The sequence below is a fragment of the Thermobia domestica genome, chromosome 15, assembly GCF_964235325.1.
Source record: "Thermobia domestica chromosome 15, izTheDome1.hap1.1, whole genome shotgun sequence".
Taxonomy (NCBI): Eukaryota; Metazoa; Arthropoda; class Insecta; order Zygentoma; family Lepismatidae; genus Thermobia; species Thermobia domestica.
This window is the reverse complement of record NC_137468.1, coordinates 54,558,220-54,572,520: the sequence shown is the minus strand read 5'-3', so window position 1 is coordinate 54,572,520 and position 14,301 is coordinate 54,558,220. Positions and strand designations below refer to the sequence as shown.

The window sequence follows — 14,301 nt, the reverse complement described above, 5'->3', positions numbered from 1 at the left end:
GTGGTTGTAATTTTAAGTTTTAATTAGTTTTAGATCTTAGTTGTACTGTAGTAGTAGTTTAGTTAGATCTTAAGTATAGTACAGTTTTCTTTTGATCATACATACTAATATTTGCTTTCTTTCTTTTAGGTTTTTCCCCGATGACTCCAGTGGACGTTACCAACAACGTATTTTGTTCTAGAGTAAAGTAAGTAGAATTTTTACCTTGCTAGTTATTTTCTTTACTATTAATAACCATTAAAACTCATTATTTCTTCATTTTATATTCATGTTTTTACTCATTTAAGTATTAATTATTTACATTCCATTTGTATTATATTTCGTAACATTTTTTCTTATACAATTCAATTAGTCGAATTTACTTTATGTAATTATATGTTCTTTTCCTTTTTCTCCTTTTGCAGGTCATGTTCCTAAAAGACTCCAATAACTACATCAGGTAAGTAGATCTATATAGTATAATATATCTAGATCAACTTTCAAATAACTACACATTATATAGACATGGACTTATCTACATGCGGGTAAATATGTATATATTGTTTCTGATATTAAGCTACATTGAGATAAAACGCTCCAAACCTAGATGATATTTAATATGAATAAAGCTATATATTGATTTAACAGAATTTCCCTTGCAATGCTATCATACTTAAAATTTCGATTTCACAATTTAGAATGCTGTCTTCTTCTCAAAGAATAGATTTAAAAAGATTATTGAAGGAGGTCTCATGGTCTCCTCAAAGCCGCTACTGTATTAAAATTTGTATTTCGGTACTGTTCTTTTCATTCGTAAAATATAATATGCAAATTTCAAAGTGTATAGGTTTTATCTTGTGTTTCTCAGCTTCTACTTTTCAGATAGTCTGTACGTCTTTAACTTTTCAAAGGGCCGCGGTGTCTCAGTGCTCGAGCTTTCACCTCTGGTGCATGGGGTCCTTGGTTCGATCCCAGCTCGTACCAAGTGAGCTTCGTGGTAGACAAACACCGAGGGAGGGGAGTTTCTGGGAATTCTTCCGTTTCCTCCCACTTTCTTCATTCCACCATTTTATTCATTTCTCATCATAACCGTCTCCCTTAGCCTCGCCGGCATAAGGATGTGACGTAAAACTGAAAGATTTCATTTCATTTTTTCAACTTTTTAACAAAGAATCCTATGTAATACAATGTAACTACTTTTGAAGATATAAAATGTGCTTTTCTATATATTAATACTGGAATTATACGGTATAGAATATTAAATGTTTCTATTTCATCCACCTTTTACGTTTTAACATAATAGAGCAGTCAACTATTGTATTTCTGCAACATTTTGCTTCTTCTTTTTAATTGTTATCATCTGGTACAGACCCTCATTCCAGGTTGCCTTAATTTAATTCAAGCTTTGTATTTCAAAGCATATCAAAGCATTTCAAAGCATGCATATAAAGAGAATTGAAACAATAGAATAAATGACAAACAAGATAATATAGAACAATGAACAAAATAATGAATAATATCTATTATGTAAGATAAAAGTAAATACTGGTGCACTACAATTTTTCTTTGCGAATTCGCACTGGAACATTCTGGACAACAAGCCAAGAAACACGTTAATAGTGTTTTTAAGCTAGTAATGGCGATTGAACGCACCATTTGCCATTGTTTTGTCAAATTTCGTTAGGGTGTCACAGCATTCCAAAATGAGCCCCTTGGGCATCGATCAACATCAGGTTCGGATGACCTCCTCAGGAACACCACGGAAACAGGCCCATGGAAAACTGTCCTTGCCATTGTACGTAGATGGTTAGGCAAACAACATATCACTCTAGTTTGGCATCTGCGCGCAATCGTAGGTCAAAAGGTTGTACTCATGGGTACATCAGTTTGCCCATGGGTACCACATCAATCAAAAAGTAAATAGTTGTCTTGATGATTGCAGTTCTTTGAATATATAGAATAATTTGTAAGATTCTCAGCACCGGATTGTCACTTCTGATTAAATATGGATCTCTTACGGTAATCACAAATAGTGAGAACAGTGGTTGAATTGTGATCAACACCTCTCCAGAACACCTCTTTCAAACCACGCAGAAGGTGTTGATGGTCGATTGATCCATATGTCTTCCTCCGTCGAGATAAAACCATCACTTCGGATCGTTATACATCTAAACTCCATGATGTGCAGTCCATATGTGACTACAAGCATCCATTAATGATCGAGAAACATAATGTCCCCCTGTTACACACGTGCAGCTCAAACAACAGTGCAAACTCTCCATGGGTTACAGTTTTCAATTCTTTCATACCCACCGTATTCAGATAACGTTTCTCTCTCTCCGACTACTATCTGTTCCGGAACCTCGATCATTTCCCTGGTGATTGGGCGGTGCAACATACGATTGAAAACTTCTTCAAATCTAAGACTCAGGATTTCTTTCGACAATCAATCTACTCATTGGCTGAGAAACAGATTTTAAAAATTACGTGGCTGCAGACGACGACTATTTTGATTTACCAGGTATTGAATTTTCATGGTCTTTGGAAAGAACGCACCTCGGGTAGATATTTCCTTTGCACCAGCCTGATATTTTGCCTTTTAAAAAAATGCAGAAACGAGTTTAGGAATTACGAAAACTTATAAAATAAAAGTTGGGCATCACAAACTACGAGTAGCCATTTCTGTGTTTCCAAGTGATGTTTTACTATTGAAGTAATATTTGTTTCATTATATTATATTTGACGACTTATACAAGGAATAGAAAAATGTTTAAGTTGTATTTAAGATTCCAGAAATGTATTTTCAGGTCCTTTTTAAGAGTATATATTCTCGTAATGCCTTAAAATATGGTATGACTCAAGGAAGTATTTTGACGTTATTACTGATCAAACAACTCTCTGAAACAAGAAACATACATTGAGTAGGTATTGAGTACATCTCAGTCTTTTGTTCTTTCTTCCACATTGAGAAAACATTTTGTGTTGACGGAGATTTCACAAGCGAACCTTCCTTATTCTTTCGTTAATATTTCAGAATCTAGGAAAATATAATTTTCCGGGTTATGCTATCTCTTCCTCATACACAGAAATAAATTCTCTTGTGATCATGTCGCCATTCTGTTTTTCTCAAAATGTAAGAGCAAAGGATATTCGTGATCATTCAATCACGCACCTATAATGACACTCATTTTTACAGTTAGCTATTCTTTGTATTGTACTAGATCAGCGTTTCTCAACTTTTTTTTTTCCTTTGAGGCACACCGAAGCATGTTTCAAACTTTCACTACACCACTGTATGTGATTTTTTCCCTAGATGCAAAAAAGCAAATACGTAAAAATACATACAATATTTTTTATTGCGGAACGACTATGGAGCAAATCTCACAAGCAAATTACGTAAGACTCTCAAATAAAAACATATAAACATAAAAGAAACTTATGACTCTTAAGTACGAATATGAAAAAGAAATATTACCATCAGAAATAGAAGTCGATTGGCGATAAATTTTTATTTTCATCTAAAGATAAATTATTTGCAGAAGATCTTAGAAGAGATTTAAAAATCTTGCGACATACTTGACATATATTCGCGACACACCAATGTGTCTCGACATAGTGATTGAGAAACGCTGTACTAGAGTCTCATAACTACTCGTTTACGTGTTGACAGAGTCCAGCACAGTATTGTTTTTCTTTTATAGGGGTACATTCCTAAGTCTTTATCTTATGATCAGTTACAAATTTCTTACAGTCGACTCCTGGGGGAAGTGCATTGAATAGTTCGGATTCAATCTTAAACTGTAGGTCCACTTCTTATGTAACCTCAATGTTGAAAAGGGACGGTAAACTGTAATAAGAAACAACAACAGAAATAACAAAGATTTTATAAACTGACGACATGAATGTCGTCCATGGGTGCATTCACTTGAAGATCAAACGGGTCCAGACGCCCTACCCTATTAGATTAAACTATATATTTTTAATGCAAAATAATTTTCGGAAAGGAAGATACATTTAACGAGATTTGACGAAGAATCCAGTAAAATCCTATTTTCCAGTCCAGTTTCAGTTCATTTTCAAGTTCATTTTAAAGAAAAAATCCAGTTCTTTTTAAAACAAATCAGATTGATTTGATTTGATCTCAGTTTAGCATCACTTTCAGCAGCGAAGCTACGTGAGGCGTGGATCTACAGTTTAGGATTGAATCCAAACCACCATTATGCATTCGAAGCACTTCCCACCAGGAATAGAGTGTAAAATTTTAGTAAGTGATCTTAAGATAAATACATAGGAATGTACGCATATAATGATAGCTATACCATGCTGACTCTGCCAAGATGAAAACGAGTTGTTATGATATTCTAGTACAATCTGATGAATAGCTAACTGTACCACATTGGCTCCCACCGGGAATCGAACACGAGTCTCCCACTCCAAATTAAAGAAAATAAAAAAAATAATTGACAAATAAGTAAGTCTACCTGATACAGCAATAATCTTTTAATGTCAATATGTATTTTTAAATAAGTTTAATGTTTGGTATTGTTATCTCGTATATGGTACAGAACAAGGATCTTATAAAATAGAGGATCTGCCCTTACAACAAAATCTTGAAGCCATACGTCACAGTTTCACCACCCCTACTCTGCCCACTCCGCCCAATAAGATTGCAATATTTTGAGCCAACAATCATGGTGGAAGCAAAAGTAGCTAAAAACGACGATGGCGAACACGAGAGTAGCCAATCAGACTTGCCGATGCTCAGTTGTTTTTTTGGCTTCATTAATTTAATAGGATAAAGATACATATCGGCAGATCCTCTATTTTACAACATCATTGGTACAGAAGGAATATCGGAGATCTAATGTTATTTAACTACTAGTATCTCCGTGAAAATGTGTAAAATACATACTCATAAGTTTGTATTTTTATTCATTTTTGAAAAATTCACATTTTCCAATCAAAATAATTTACTTTGTAATAATGTTATGGAAAAACTGTGAAGAGAATGGGATGTAAAAGAGATGTTAAGTTAATATTGTAGTAAAGTATATTTTAAAATTACGAAGTGTGTTCGGAAAGTAAGTACTGTTTTGTAAAAAAAAAAAAAAAAAATACGAAAACAGGTTCGTTCAAGTCAAATTTATTTTTACATGAAAGAGCACACCTTAAAGTATTTCCAGCAATGTTCAAACATTTGTTATAGTGGGTGACCAACTAGTCCAAACCTTAATCAAAGAAACATTGTGCCAGTGAAGACAACCATAAATCCACAGCGTTTTCTGTGTCGTCATCACGATCAAAGCGTTTACTGCCGAGCTCGAGCTTCAGGTGCAGGAACAAGTGGTAGTCAGACGACACCGTGTCGGGGTTGTGCGCTGGATGGTCAAACTGCTTCCAACGGCACCTGCAGCATGGGACGAGCATTGTAATGGAGCTAGACAACTCCTTTACTGAGCATTCCTAGCATTTTTGTCTTCGATTGCACTCCGAAGTTTTCTGAAAGTCTCACAGTTTCGAACAGCATTGATGGTTTCTACCTTGGGTACGAAGTCAACCATAACGAGAACGTAACGAATCTCATAGTCGTTTGGTTCAGCAATTGTTTTAAACATTATAAACGATCATAGGACCCAGTGTACTTGAGACAACTCAATCGTACTGGCGTCAGTGAAGAGACAATGAACCAGTGAAACGTGTGTGTGTGAGCGGAATGCCGACACTAGCGCTGCGGTGGCCTTCAAATGACACGGTGCGTACTTGCCGGACACTGGCGGGATGATTCGTTGAAGTTGGTCACCCACTATGATAAATGTTTGAACATTGGTGGAAAGTATGTCAAAAAATAGTGTAAGGTGTGGTCTTTCATGTAAAAATAAATTTGGATTGAAAAAAGTTGTTTTAGTATTTTTTTTCACAACGGTACTTACTTTAGGACACATTTCGTATAATAAATATTTAATTTTTTGTAAAAAGAAATATGTAAACAATTTAAGGCTGGTTTCCGTACAAAATACCAACTGTCTAAATTGAATGAATTAAGTCAGGATTGTTTCAAAAATCTGATCTGGTTTATCAAAATAAGCCCAATACTTAACGCTTTTATAGGCCAGTTAACCTTGATGAGGTTTTCCTCATTCACACCAGACAAATGCCGGGATGGTACCTAATTTATAGATTCCAGGCCGTTTCCTTCCTTCCCCTATCCTTTCTTCCTTCCCCTTTCTCGGATAGTGTGATCGCCGCGGGACGTCATCACTCGAACGTAACGGACTAAATGGCCTTAGATGCCGAAAGCCCAGAAATCTAAATCCTAAATCCTATTAGACGTGCACGTGGATCTTCCAGACAATGAAATATGAAAGGCACGCGGATTGCATTTCGCAGTTTTACATAAAAAGGACCTTCTGGGTTGACTCAACACACAATACATTTCAGCTCTAGACTTGCCATTCGCCTATAAGTGAATTAAGTCAAGAATTGACGGAGATTTCGAGGTTTACTTCAACTACCACAAGGAGACAATGTAAGTGCCTTTTCTGATACTTTCAGATTCCTTGCTTTGTTCTCAAGCACAGCCGTTATAGACGTTATGAGAACAAGTAATGAAATTGAAACCTCTTTGTCATTTAATTATCAGTTTCTTATTCTCTTCAATGCATGTGCAATATTCTGTGAGATTGAGATTTAGATAGACTGAGAACCTACAACCAAGGTTTCGATTCTCAGTTTACACTCTAGTATTTAGTATTGAGCAAAGCATAACAATATATTAAAAATATGAAATATTAAGATGGTAACAGAGTTATTGGAACGTAGAAATATGCGTCAACTACAGAAATTAGTGGATTGATACTGCTACAGATTATTAAGTAGTTTCTCAGTTGGTAAATCGAGGAAGTCTGAAATATAAACTTGAAAGTTTATATCATATAATATTGCAAGTATCTAACGATAAAGTTTTGTCCAAAGACGAGACATATCAATTTACAGAGCACATAGAACAGAAGAAAGTGATATCTGTGAAAAGCAGTTTTCCGGGAAAATCAAGAAAACACACTATCTTTTTGTAGACAAATATGAATGCTGTATGATTACCACTTTACCATTTAAGATAAAAGTTGGTAGTGAACTATGCAGTAATTAAGCTTTTAGTTATTATTATTATTACGATAGGAAGTTTACAGCATACGGTATGGTTAATGAGACACACTCCAAATATTTACCAAAGAAAAGATAAATATCAATCGATAAATCATATCGGACTGAAGATAATGATATGTTTGAGGATAAATTCTTATGCGCAGTTCTTGAGGAAATAAAGAAAGATGATTTTTTTGTTAAAAACTACGTCATTTGTTGCCGTTCATTGTCCTCTGATGCAGCTGATGGTTTTATTTTATTCTGATGGATTATATATTATTAGAATCAGGCAGTGGCAATTACACATCCATTCGTCCGTCTGTTCGTTACTTCACACGATAACTATTGAACGAAAGCATTTTTTAAACAGACAGTTGTAGTTGCTATTGGTCAAATGTGTTAATGGTATGAGTCAGTTAGCATATTCGAGAATAACTGAGTTAACAGTGGCTGCTCATCTCTCTTTTTAAAAATTTTAACACTTCCTAGATTCTATGCAACTTGCATAGCAGCAATGAAATTTTAGTTGCCTATAATAAAAGGATATTGAATCCCATAATTCTCTTTACCATTATTATCTGTGCTGATTCAATAATTTGTTTACTGTATACGAAAAATATACACTATTTCTCCTAGCAGTGACACACTCTTAGTCAAAACAGTTGCGCACAATTTTCTTAACAGTGACATTCATTACTTCTATCAATGACGGGCATGTTGCTTGTAATTAAAAAAAATATTTATGACGGAAAAGATGTTAAATCGATTGATTTTAATTTTAAAATGAAATGAAATGAAATCTTTTAGTTTAACGTCCCACGATTGTGCCTGTTAGGCTAAAGGAGATGGATAGTTAAGACAAGGGAATAATGATGGAAGAATTAGTGGAATTACAATGTGAAAGGACATGAGAGAACCCTGACACGATATTCTCCATCATAAATTTACTTGGCCAGGGATTGAAGCAGTGACCCCAAGCGCCAAGCCCGTAGCCAGCCCAAAAACTTATGGGGGCCCGGCTGAAGTTAGAGGGGGCCCGATCCAACCATATGATAGTTCATCACCATATTATAGTTCTTTTGCAAGCCTACTGTAAAACTTTTAGGAGGCCAGCAAAAATTTAGGGGGATCCGGCCTCCCTAGACCCCCCCTGGATACGGGCCTGCCGAGCACTAGAGGTTAATGCTCCACCACTCCCCCGTGCCCCTCGTTCGAAGTTTTTAGAGTATCTTTTTAAGACCGAGATTATATGACAAGGAACCTCTACTATTTAAAATAAATTATGAGCAAAGTAAATTATGAGTTATTTAAAGTAACTAGAAGAATCACTATCTAGTTTTGTATTTATGGCAAATCCCCTTCCCTATTTTGAATCCTTAACCGTGGGCAGAGCAAGAATGTGCCTTAGCTACTACATTCCAGAAGGACGCGGGAACGTTTAGAAATTGGTAAAGAATATTTTGGGAGTACATTTAATAAAATGTTACGACAAACCGTACAAAATGTTTTCCAAGGAGTAGGTTTGTTGTTCCATGCACTGCGAAAACTCTTATATCCCTGGAAAACCGGACTCCACTTTTATCATATATTATTCTACAATTCAAAATTTGTTCCGAGTTCCAAAAAGATCTTTTTCTACTGAAGAAGGCACATTTTTAATTCACGCCCTATTTAACATATACATAATTTACTTACTCTTTATCAGAACCTGATTTCCACTATAAATACACACACCGTATTTTAGCCTAATAAAATTTAATAGTGTATGCCTTAGTGTTAGAACTCTAAATGTGTCTATCACTGTTGGGAGAAGACAATGGGGAATAGATATAATTTACAACCAAATAATGATATATATATAGTAAATAAATTAATAATATGTTCTAATCTGTTCCATTAATCTGTAAATAACATGTTATTATTGAGAATGAACCACATACTTTCCACCCCATTTAAAAACAGAAGAAACGTTTTCCTAATTTTCTCAAAAGCACAGACAGAAGTCAATGTAGAGATTTTGTGAGTGCAGCTTTGAATCTCCAGGTTCCATAGGCCATAGGGTTAATTAATTCCTGTAGGAAAACAGAAATTAAAATTTAAGTGTTCATCGTAGTTTTAGGCTAAATCCTATATATCTCACTTACTACCTAGGTATACTATACTAAGATTCCGTGCATTATCACACAGTGCCCATTATCGAGCAATTTCGCACGGTCCTGTTTATCGGATTAATCATTCTGCAGGTGTCGTCCATTTTTACATGGTCCACCTGATTCATCATGACAAACACGTTTCTACTCCAGAGTTCTCGGAAATTGATATCGTCTCTATAGGCCGATCTTCAAGGCATTTTTGGCTAAGGTGGTCAAAAGCTGTATTTTCAAAAATTAATGTATGTCAACAATAATGAATAAAGTAAGCACTTACTCAATCAAATCGGAACCCATTGTTTAAAAACGTACATCCCCTTTGACGAACGACTGCAATTAGTCCTGAAGAATCTAGGAAATGCCTGAGACAAAAAAAAATGCTTGAGTAGCTTGAGCTATCTCCAAAATCTAGAACAGTGTGCTATGAATTATATATACAAAATGGAATTACGATATATAGAAGTATGAAAGTTCCACCTTAAGGATGTGATGTTCGCTCGGAAAATAACTAGATGGCAAAGTTCTTCTTAGAACCGCCTTGGAGTATGGAACTTATGTAGTATGCTTCACAAATCACAACGTTTTTCTATGCTTGGAGCGGGCACATTTTTTTCTTTCTATTTTTGAACTTCCTGATTGAATTCTCTTATGTGCTGCACATTTTATTCTTTATTTATTAATTTGTGATTGTTCTATCTTCTATTCCGAATCATTTTTATTTTTGATTATTCTTTTTCTGCTTCTATTTATTTTCATTTGCTATCCTTTTTGTTTTCCTATATTTCAATTTGTGATATTTTTGTTACTCTTTTTATTTTATTTATTTCAATTTTCCTTTGATTGTTATTATTTTTCTCTTCTTTTTTACTATACCCCTTCGTTTGCACATTTTTGTTCTGTCTCTTGTTCTTAATTATTTTAATTTCCGGTTATTTCCTTTATTATTCTCTTTGTGAAAGTGAAACATCTTCTGAGTTCCTTTTCTCTAGTATTAGTTGCAATTATTCATATTTATTATAACTTGTGTTTGATCTTTTCCAATTCTCACTTAGTTTTCCCTTTTCCTATAGTGAAATCTATTTTAATATGAATCACGTGATTGATAGGTGGACCACTTGAAAATGCACGATACCTGCATAATTATTAATCCGGTAAACAGCACTGTGAGAAATTGCTCGATAATGGGCACCGTGTGAAATTGCAGTTCCCAAAATCCCGTTCTCATTAAAAGACAGTACGAACTATAGAATTCCGTTCAATATCATTCGACGGGGCCGCGGTGGCTTAGTGTTAAAGCATTCGCCTTTGGTGTGTGGGGTCCGTGTTCGATTCTAGCTCATGCCAAGTGTACCTTGTGGTGGACAAACAACGTGTGCGTGGGTTTTCTCCTGGTTCTCCCGTTTCCTCCCCTTTTCTTCATTCCACCTTTCATTTATTTCTCACCATCAATCACCGTCTGCTTTAGCCTACACGACATAACCATGGAACTTAATACTAAAAGATTTTCAATATCATTCGTTGCAAAATCTAACTTAATTACAATTTATAGTAATTACCATTATTATCCTCTTTCAACTAAAACAATGCTGACAAACATAATAGCAACTACCGCCTTTGACTTTTAAAGTTACTAGTTTATTCATTGACAATTTCTAAGAATTTTTTCATAGCTACTGCTATTTTCTGTCATGCTGACATGAAAAGAAAGAAGTCACGATTCACGAATGTAAAAATATAAATATCTTTCACCAAATTGGTTTGTCCTTAAAAGAAATAAAGTCCGTTTGAAAATGGAAATCTGTTCGTGTAGAACCTATTTCTCCCTCTCGCTCTCTTTCTGTCTGTCATATAAATGTAACAGGTCAAGTGGTAAAGTGACGTCATAGATTTGTTGTTCCAAATCCATGACGTCATCGTTGAACTATGACGTTACGTATAACGTCATATAGCAGAAGACATAATGGATCGAAGAAACTGGGCGGAGCGAATTCGAGCCGAGAGAGTCATTCGTTCGTTCGTTCGTGGCGTTCGGCAGAATCGCTGTGCATCGGGTTAAGGTGTGACGTATAAACTTTGACACTGAAGAGAAACGTAACATACCATGCGCTGTTCTGTCGTTAAATACTTTTAAGTTAAACCTCCTAAAGGGAAGGTGGTGGGCGAAGACCGTGTGTGTTGATGTTTACATCTTTTATCTTTGTTTACGTTGTGTTCAATGTGCTTATTTCTGTCTTGCAGCTATTTAATGATAAGTAATAAAAAATATATACGTCGTTGACATATTAAAAGCAAATACAAGTGACAAACAACTTAAAAACAAGAATGATAAATTCTTGTTCAATTTAACTTTGTTGTAAATGAAAAGGGAAAAATAAATAGCAATTACGTGATATTCTTAGATTACTACTCAAATTTGTGTTGTGTACGAAAGGAATAGTGTTGCATTTTAAAAATATTTAGTGCTGTAAAAAGTCCGAGCGTTTGCAAATATAAACTTAAAGTATTTTTATTAGTGTGTATTGTGATATTGTGAGTGTTTTGAAGAAAAACGGGAAAAAGTGGTTTATTTCCTGCATCCAATGCCAGTCATTTCAATTCCTTTCCAGTAATTTGAAGCCCGATACATAAAGGTAGGTGTTTACATCTTTGATTGTATACCTAGGTAAATATATACATCAGTCTAAGCTTTTATAATGAATATAATATCGTAATATACCAAAATAGGATATATCTTTGGTCACAACTTATTACCTAAGTGAGCTACTTTTGCGACAAGAAGCAATACGGTGAATTGTTTCTTCCTTTGTGACAGAAAAGTTTTCTTTCGATCTCAGTTTCATATCATTATAATTCGATTATAAATGTTTCCTGGAAAACCCTTTTCTTGTAGGTTTTCAATAACATAAAGCAATCCACGACGGACCACACGCCATATCACTGGAAAATGTTCGGAAAATTAACGGCAAATTGACCATCTACTCTTTGAAATTTTTATTTCACCTGTAAAGACCAAGTGTTTCACTGGACTTCTGAGAGAGAGAGAGAGAGAGACGTTGACATCCCTGAGAATGTATTGTACTCTGTATAAAATGTTGATTTACAGCTTGTCCAGAAGGAATGTGAACATATGAACTTCCAGCTGAAATTGATTCTTCCTTGCAAAAGGAGTGAATGCTATGGGGCCACGGTAGCTCTAGTAGAGCGCTCACCTCTGGTGCGAGGAGTCCCTGTCTTGATCTCAGTTCACGTTTGCTTGTGGTGGATAATATTGTGTGCGAGGGTTTTCCCGACTTTCTCCCATTTCCCCCGCATTTTCATTCCGCCAATTACTTCATAAACATTTACTTCTGTTAATTGTTTCCATCATCCTAAGGAGCTAAATCTAGAAATTTCATTTGATCACAAGGAAAAGCAGATATCGTACAGTGGCTTCGATACATTGATCGGTTAAACACATATTATTGAGCTCGAATCAATTAATTTAGCTTTTCCTGTTATTGCATGGAAGCTTATGGTCGTAACTGCATTCAGTACTAAAAAGGGTTTTATATTCTAATCAATCAATTGATTGATTAATTGATTGATTTAAGGAATTGTAAATGTGAGGGCGTGGTTATCGATATGTTTAAAAGCCTTATAGTTCACTAACTCTAAATAAACGTCTTTACACCTTTTATTCATGTTCTATCCGGAATCAAGCCCGAACTTGCTATGTCCAAAGCCTCTGGCATTGATACTCGCTTGACCATCCCGTTTCCCATCTGTTTGTATCGTTATCTTAATTTTAAATATTAAATCATTGGTAGAAAAACGTAACAAAATGTTACAGTACAGTTGCTAACTTTCTTTAGTAGTTCGTATTATTACTGTAAACAGAATCGCAATAAGAGTTTAAGATACTATGTTTAAGATATTATAGTTCTATTATACCAAACCAAGTAATCAATTCTTCCTAAAATATAAAACTAATATTCAATGATGGGCAACACGGTAACTCAGTGATATAGCGCGTTTTCCTTTTGTACGTGGGGTGCCTGGTTCAATTTCGGCTAAGTAGTTTTGTGGTGGACCACATCGTGTTCGTGGATTTTCTCTGGATACTCCCGTTTCCTCCTACATTCTCATTCTCTCAATTCTTCCATCATCATTCACTTGCCTTAATCATCGTCTCCCTTAGCCTACAGAGCATAATCGTCAAATTTTAAACTGAAGGATTTAATTTTATTTTAGCATATCCAACCAATTTTTGAGTTACAGTTTAAAAGTATATACTATATTTTGTTAACTGTAAATTTCACATTTTACATTGTTAAACGTATAGAATACCCCATTTTAAAGCAAAGAAATTTAAACAGGTAATGATCTTCAGAACACCCAAATGTTGTCAAAAGAAAACGCACTCGAAATCAACCGGAATAAATCTTATACTATTTTCATTGGATCCAAAAGAATTATGTCAAAAACGGACTTTAGTGATATTCCAAACATATCCATAAATAACCTAATAATATCTGTTGTTGATAAGGTAAAAAAATGTAAAGCTTTTTTTTTTAAGAAAAAAATAAACATTTGAACTTGGAAGTCACGTTGATTATAATGCAGAATAGCTTTCACATCTCATCACCCTATAAGTAGACTGAAAGAAAAAAATCTACCGATTGCCATAAAAAAGAAACTTGTGGAAAACTTAGTACTTTCTAGAATAGAATAGTGCAATACGGTTTCTTTTGATTTTTGCGACCATTTACCGAATAGATTACACAGTGTTAAAAAATCCCTGGGTCCGATATAAATTTAACTTGAAATATTCGTATCATTTAACTAGCTATTTTGAAAAGATGAAGTGGATGAAATTGAAAGTAAGACATTTCATACTTACAACTTTATTTAAGATATTAATAAGTAGAGAACCAGAGTACGTAATGTCACGATTTCAAGACTAGCACGACTCTTATCAACGCAACACCAAGAGTAATGAGACGTCGCTACTTTCTCTGCCGCGGCATAAATCTAGTACTGTGTCAGATTC

General features: G+C 34.8%; 1 protein-coding gene across 1 annotated transcript in view; it reads left to right on the top strand.

Moving 5' to 3' along the window:
• The first annotated feature begins 11,291 nt into the window (after positions 1 to 11,291).
• LOC145671032 (uncharacterized) overlaps positions 11,292 to 14,301 on the top strand; it is a 762,494-nt gene continuing 759,484 nt past the window's right edge. Inside the window, exon 1 of the mRNA XM_081739703.1 lies at positions 11,292 to 11,902. The gene's annotated coding sequence lies outside the window, so the exon portion shown is untranslated. The remainder of the gene's footprint in view (positions 11,903 to 14,301) is intronic.